The following is a 6,718-nucleotide window of genomic DNA, read 5'->3' on the forward strand; positions in this document are numbered from 1 at the left end:
TTGTTACGTACTAGCTCAAGCACCCCTTATCCAACTACTGTTCTTATCAAAAGTTGTCACCTAATTACACTGCCTATTTGAGTAATATATCTGCGCATGAAGAGCCTCAATCATTTCAAGAAGCTAACCAATCCCAAGTGTGGCAGCAAGCAATGCAGGATGAACTGCATGCACTCGATCAACATAAAACCTGGAGCATTGTGCCACTGCCCAAAGGAAAGAAGATAGTAGGCTGCAGGTGGATATACAAGATTAAATTCAACTCGGATGGGTCTATTGAAAGACACAAGGCACAATTAGTGGCCCGTGGCTTCACTCAAACATTTGATGTGGATTACAAGGAAACCTTTGCCCCCGTTGCAAAGATGAACACAGTGCGCATACTCTTGTCTGTGGCTGTCAACAAAGGATGGCCTATGTATCAAATGGATGTAAAAAACGCCTTCTTACATGGTGAGATTGAAGAAGACGTCTACATGAGATTACCACCGGGTCACTCTCAAAGTCATAAACAGGATGTTGTGTGTAAATTGCACAAATCAATTTATGGTCTTAAACAATCATCGAGAGCCTGGTATGCTAAGCTCAGTTCAGTCCTTATCAGTGTTGGTTTTGGAAGAAGCAATGCGGACTCCTCTTTATTTGTACGCTCAGGCACCGCTGGTACATTGGTTGTTCTTGTGTATGTTGATGACTTGATCATCACCAGAGATAACCCTGAAGAAATCAAAGAACTCAAGCACTCCTTTTAGCAACGCTTTGCAATAAAAGATCTTGGTGTTCTGAGATTCTTCCTTGGCATCGCAATGGCTACATCTCACAAGGGCTTCTTCCTTAACCAGCGCAAATATGTTCTGGATCTCCTTAAGGAAGCAAACATGAGTGATGCTAAACCGGTCCCTACACCTCTTGACATTAAACTTAAGGTCAGCTTAGAGGGTCAATCTCTTCCAAACATAAGTTATTATCAGCGATTGGTTGGTAAGTTGATATACCTGACCATCACAAGGCCCGACATTACCTATGCTGTCAGTATTGTTAGCCAATTTATGCACTCTCCCACGATGGAGCACTTTAACCTAGTCAAAAGGATACTTCGGTATCTAAAAGGTTCTGTGGGACATGGTATAATCATGAAGAAAAATGCAAGCACTCAGATTACAGGTTATTGTGATGCAGATTGGGCTGGCAATTCCATTGATCGTAAGTCTACAACGGGATTTTGCACGTTTGTGGGAGGCAACCTTATCTCATGGAAAAGCAAAAAACAAACTGTCGTTGCAAGATCCAGTGCTGAGGCAGAATATCGGGCAATGGCATCTACTGCGTGTGAACTAATCTGGCTCAAAGGTTTACTGTGTGACTTAGGTATTTTTAATCATCAATCCATGTCCCTTTTCTGTGACAATCAGGCTGCAATGCACATTGCTTCCAACCCAGTTTTTCATGAGAGAACCAAGCACATTGAAGTCGATTGTCACTATGTTCATACACAAGTTCAATCTCAGGTTATCCAAACACATTTTGTAAGGAGCTCGGATCAACTTGCGGACCTATTCACAAAATCATTGGCCTCTCATCAGTTTCAGCTTCTTCTTGGCAAGCTTGGATCTATCAACCTTTTGGATCCAGCTTGAGGGGGAGTATTGGATGTGTCATTATTAAAAGTAGGGTGGATAACAGCTCAGCTGCTGTTGGTGTTTAGCTGTTACTTTCGGTCCTCCATCATCTATTGTTTTTATCCATTGCTTTCGGCCCTTCTTCACTGTAAAGCTAAAGTTAGATAATAGATTAAGATTAGTGGGATTGGAGGTCATCATTATGTTGGCTTAGCTGCCATGGTCCTCCTTTGTTCTTCACGTTTTTCTTCTCCCATATATGTTGCATCGTGTAATGGTTTCATACATGAAAAATACATCAAACATTCAACAATGATTATAACCTTTCAGTTACAAGTGCTTTTTTCCTTTCAGTTGCTAATAACTTTAGGCAAAGTATTTAACAGAAATTTAATTTCAAGCAGTCATTTTTCTTGGACAGAATGTTACGAAAAGAAATATTTGACAAACGAATTAGTTCCTTACTTAAATACATGAATCGAGACGACGAGGACTCCATCACGCAAAAACTGAATCATCTCATTCTTTCAGATTTAAAGTTTTTTACCTTTTTTCCTTCTCTTTTGTCTTCTTTTATATTTATATATATATATATATAAAAAGAGAGCTTTAGTTTGGTGAAGCATTCTAAAATGCCAAGAGTAACCCTTTATTTCCTTCACAATCAAAATCCGAAAAAATCAAAAAATCTATTGTTGGGTCTTAGTATTTTTTTTTTTTTTTTTTTTTTTTTTTTTTTTTGGTTCATTGTAGTTTTTTTGTTTATGTTTTTGCAGATTTATGAATAAGGTTGGGTATTTCTTGCTGGTGATTGTATGATTGAAGTCGATTTCCTTTCTTCACCTTTATGCTGGGTAGTTGATTTGGGGGACAAAGTATTGTTTTTAAGTGATCTGATCACATTTAAAGAATAATATTTTTTCTTCAGTATCTATTAATGTGGTAATTACTTCTCTTTTTTCTTTTCTTTTTTTAACATTCTAACAGAGTTTTGCTTAGATATTTTCCTAACACCAGGCCTATATCCATCATTAATGGGTGAATTTGACATCATGGCACTTATACTCTAAATAGTTTAATTTTCAATTTTTGTATGTACATTTTAGCTTTAAAGTTTACTTAGTTATTTTTTTTGTAGTTCAAGCTTTCGTTTTCATTTTCTTAACTCTATTAGCTTAATTTCTTTCATTTTACGTGCTCAAAAACCGATTGAGAATGACGCAACCAGAGACAATTTGGGTACAAACTCAACTGCAAACGAAAAAATTGTTCAGGTATATATATGTCTTCCAATTGTGTTTTTAAGTGATTGCATTTAGAGCTCTAATATTTGGCTATTGGAACTTATTTAAAGTGCTATGTGCTTTATCTTCTTCTTCATTTTATAGCTTTATGAGTTCTTTATGCCTTCTTTTTACGTTCTTATTTCAAATTACTTTGTATATTTGGTTGTATTCTTAAAGGAATTTTCTTGCTTCACTCTTTGTACATATATACCATGGAACTAAAACGAAGTATGCTCATATGCAGTTTGGTTTCAGTGCATTTTATCCATCAAAATAAGAAAAGAGAATAAGTAGTATGGAGTTTCTTTTTTCTTACGGACAAAATTTCGATTATGTATATTATGCTGATGTAGGAGAAGTTGCTTCTTTTTTTGGGTGTTACTAGCTGGTGGAAATCAAACTATTTATTCGAAGTGTCTATCGATAAGATTTGATTCCACAAAGATAATGTTGTTGCCGTACCTATTATTTTATAGTGTCATACAACAGTATGCTTATAGATGTATGCTTCTATAAGCTATCAAAGCAAAGAGAAATTTTCTTTTCTTGGTCCGTGTTAAATGTGTGTATATATGCACCAAGATTTTTATTTTATTTGGAAATATACTACTATTGCATCCCTATTTACCGATTTATTATCGCAGAAGAGTACAAAATATTGCAAAGTAACTTCTATTCAACATTGTTCAACACAATAGTAAAATAAATTGTCTCTTAATATTGTGTTTCTAAGTCTAATCCTAAGGTAAACCAAAAAAAATATGGTGTGTATTTGTCACAAAAAAAAAAAAAAATTATATGCAATTATCTCCCCTTTTGGTTCTTTTATACTGAGCCACTGACATATTTCTTGATTACATGGTTGTGCTTACTACTTCTCAAAAGAAGGAAAAAAAACGCATATTGAAGTTATATATTAAAAAAATAGGAGGAAAGATGGGTGTTGCCCTCTCACAAATTCAAAATCAAAAACTTCGAAATGGCCCTCACATTAAAATATAAATAAGCACTTACGAAATATGGAAACAAATTAAGCAACGCATTTTCAGGGGCACGCGTAATGCCCATGATAAAAAAAAATAGTCTCTCGCATGCGCAATACATTAAACATATATCTTGACAATTACAATAAAAAACAACTAACTTGAGACATCATTAGAAATGAGATCTTATTTGTTTTCAGTTCTTAGGATATATAAGAAGTAACACATTTTTGAGGCGTGTAGCACCCGTGATGCAAAAATGCCTCTCGCATGCGCGTGAGCGCGTGCAGAGAGGCTAGTGTATCTTAAAATGTTAATCATTCCTCTTCATAAAGGTAAAAAAAAAAATTAAAAAAAATTGTTAACCAGTGTGTCTGGATAACCGTAACCAATGTTATCATTCACCCAAAAAAACAATGTTATCATTTGAACCCAAGCTTTGCCTGCATGTTTTCAAGGTAAATACATGAATCCTTTTAGTAACCTTGACCACTTGTTTTCGATATTGATTTGGGTTTGCAGATATGCAATCAGATACGAACCATTGGATCGACAAAAACAGCTGCAATTTTCTATTGAACCCTGCAAACCTAAGCGCATGTATATGATGGATTGTATCTTATGCTTAGTGTATAGTTTGGATTGTTTAGGACTGTGACATGTGTCGTATTGTTATTGTTAGTTAAAATGGTAGTTAGTCGTGTATTTGGGGAAATTTTTAGTAGTGACGCGAACACAAATGGTGCACTACGTGTTTTAATAGGAATTGAGGGAAATTTATTTTTTAAGTTATTAACTTTTTAGCACACATATCCTACTATTTGTTTAGTGACACGTGGTATACCATCCGGTATACTAATCACATTGAAAAATCTCTGGTGTATCTGGAGGAATTTTGCAGATAACCGGGTACGCACATATAAGCATAACAAGTGGTGTTCCCAACTAATTACTTACTGACGCCTGTAAAATAACAATTAAAACAGAGATAACTCTTTCAAAAATTAATTGATAAAAAAAAAAAAAAAAAAACAGTCATTAATCGATTCCAATTCCCCAGATCAACAAACCAGCCTTTCTCCTCCTTCCCCATCTGCGCCGACTACCATTTCCACCATTCCTCCCGTGAAACCATCCATCTCATCTTTACAATTTTAATCATGCTTTATCATTTTGTAGATCAATTAAATATTAACAAAATCAAAATAAAATAAGAAAAACAATGATTGTTCTACAAGCCCTTAAGAGCAACTCCAGCGTTGGAGCCCTTCCCCTAGGCAATGCACTATTCAATCCACCTAATGAATTGTAACTGCCCTTAATGAACAGTAATAGCCCTGGCAATAGCATTTGCATCTCCACCGTTACACTTCAATAGCCCTGGTAATAGGCAATAAAATATTAGTATTTTTTTATTTATAAAATAATACAAAATAATTTTAATTGTAATATCGGATAAGATTTTTAATCGTTCTTGTTGCGCCACATGTCATTATCCGAAGTATTATTAAATAATACAAAATAATTTTATTTGTAATTTCGGATAAGATTTTTAATCGTTGTCGTTACGCCACTTGTCATAAAATCCGAAAAGACAATTATTGGGGATAGATTTCCGATAAATTTTAATGAAAATACAAATAATTAATACAAACAACATAATTATAATGTAAGTAGGTAACAAATAAATAATACAAACAATAAATAATAAATTATGTAGGTAACAAATAAATAATACAAACAATAAATAATAAATTATGTAGGTAACAAATAAATAATACAAACAAATAATTATAATGTAAATTTGGGTATCAAATAAATAATATATTGTTACCTGATCCGAGTAATTTTCCCCACTTCGAATATTACTACTAGTTTGTGCCAAGGCGTCTCTTCATGTACTAAACGATTGGCTAAGTAATTTCCAACGATTGGACATCGATTCTTTGGTTCTTTTCCCACCAATTTTCTCAAGATAATTGGTATGAATAAGACTTCACATTTCTCGCAACTACATCTCATTACCCGTAAGCGAACTATGAGTAACGTCAACCCAGCTAGTACACAACACAACATCTTCAATAAGCGATCAATTCGTACCTGCACCAGTGGTCATTTTGTTGAAAAAAAATGGATTCAAACTTTGAGACAAAGAAAGGAATGTGATTGAAAGTAGTTGAGAAAATATGAATTGTTGTGTAAGGTAGATGATAATGAGAAGGTATTTATAGAAAAGTAAAAACAACTTTTTTTACAATTTTTTTCAGATTTTTCAAAATTTTTCAGATTTTTTCAGACTTTTCAGATTTTTTTTTGAATTTTTTTGAATTTTTTACAATTTTTTTTAAATTTTTATTCAATTAACTAATCTCTGCCGTTGGATATAAAAAAAATTTGAATTCCAGCACTCCAGATTGTGCCACATGTCACAACGGTAACTTTTCTTAATTTTAAAACTATTTTTTCTTTTATTTTTTTTTATAAAGCATATTAATATCCACCGTTGATCTCAGATCGAACGGTGGATATTAAAGAAGACTTTTTTATTTTTTTTGACCGTTGAGATCGAATTCATTCATTGTATTCGTATAGGGTCAAGGAGTGTAGCTATACAAAATCATCAAAATCGGAGTTAAAATAACCGTCAAATCGTGATTTTTCGTTGATAACCGTTGAAAAGTTTTGTCTCGTTACTTGATCTCTGAATGTTTGTTTTTTGCAATTTTTGGCATATGCGATCTCAAAGCATATACAAACAAGTTTGACGGTTGGATCGTTGAAATTATTTTCGTAGAATGCGTATCCCATCAAAACGGTAGATTCACTAACA

The 6,718-nt window shown here is 33.7% G+C and overlaps 1 long non-coding RNA gene across 1 annotated transcript; it reads left to right on the forward strand.

Moving 5' to 3' along the window:
- Positions 1 to 2,401: 2,401 nt before the first annotated feature.
- Positions 2,402 to 3,451, forward strand: LOC148690220 (uncharacterized). Its single transcript, XR_015957637.1, has 2 exons — positions 2,402 to 2,893; positions 3,259 to 3,451. It is a non-coding gene; the product is annotated as an uncharacterized LOC148690220 (long non-coding RNA).
- Positions 3,452 to 6,718: the final 3,267 nt, after the last annotated feature.

This window comes from Pyrus communis, chromosome 16 (assembly GCF_041283825.1).
Source record: "Pyrus communis isolate YQ-2024b chromosome 16, ASM4128382v1, whole genome shotgun sequence".
Lineage (NCBI taxonomy): Eukaryota > Viridiplantae > Streptophyta > Magnoliopsida > Rosales > Rosaceae > Pyrus > Pyrus communis.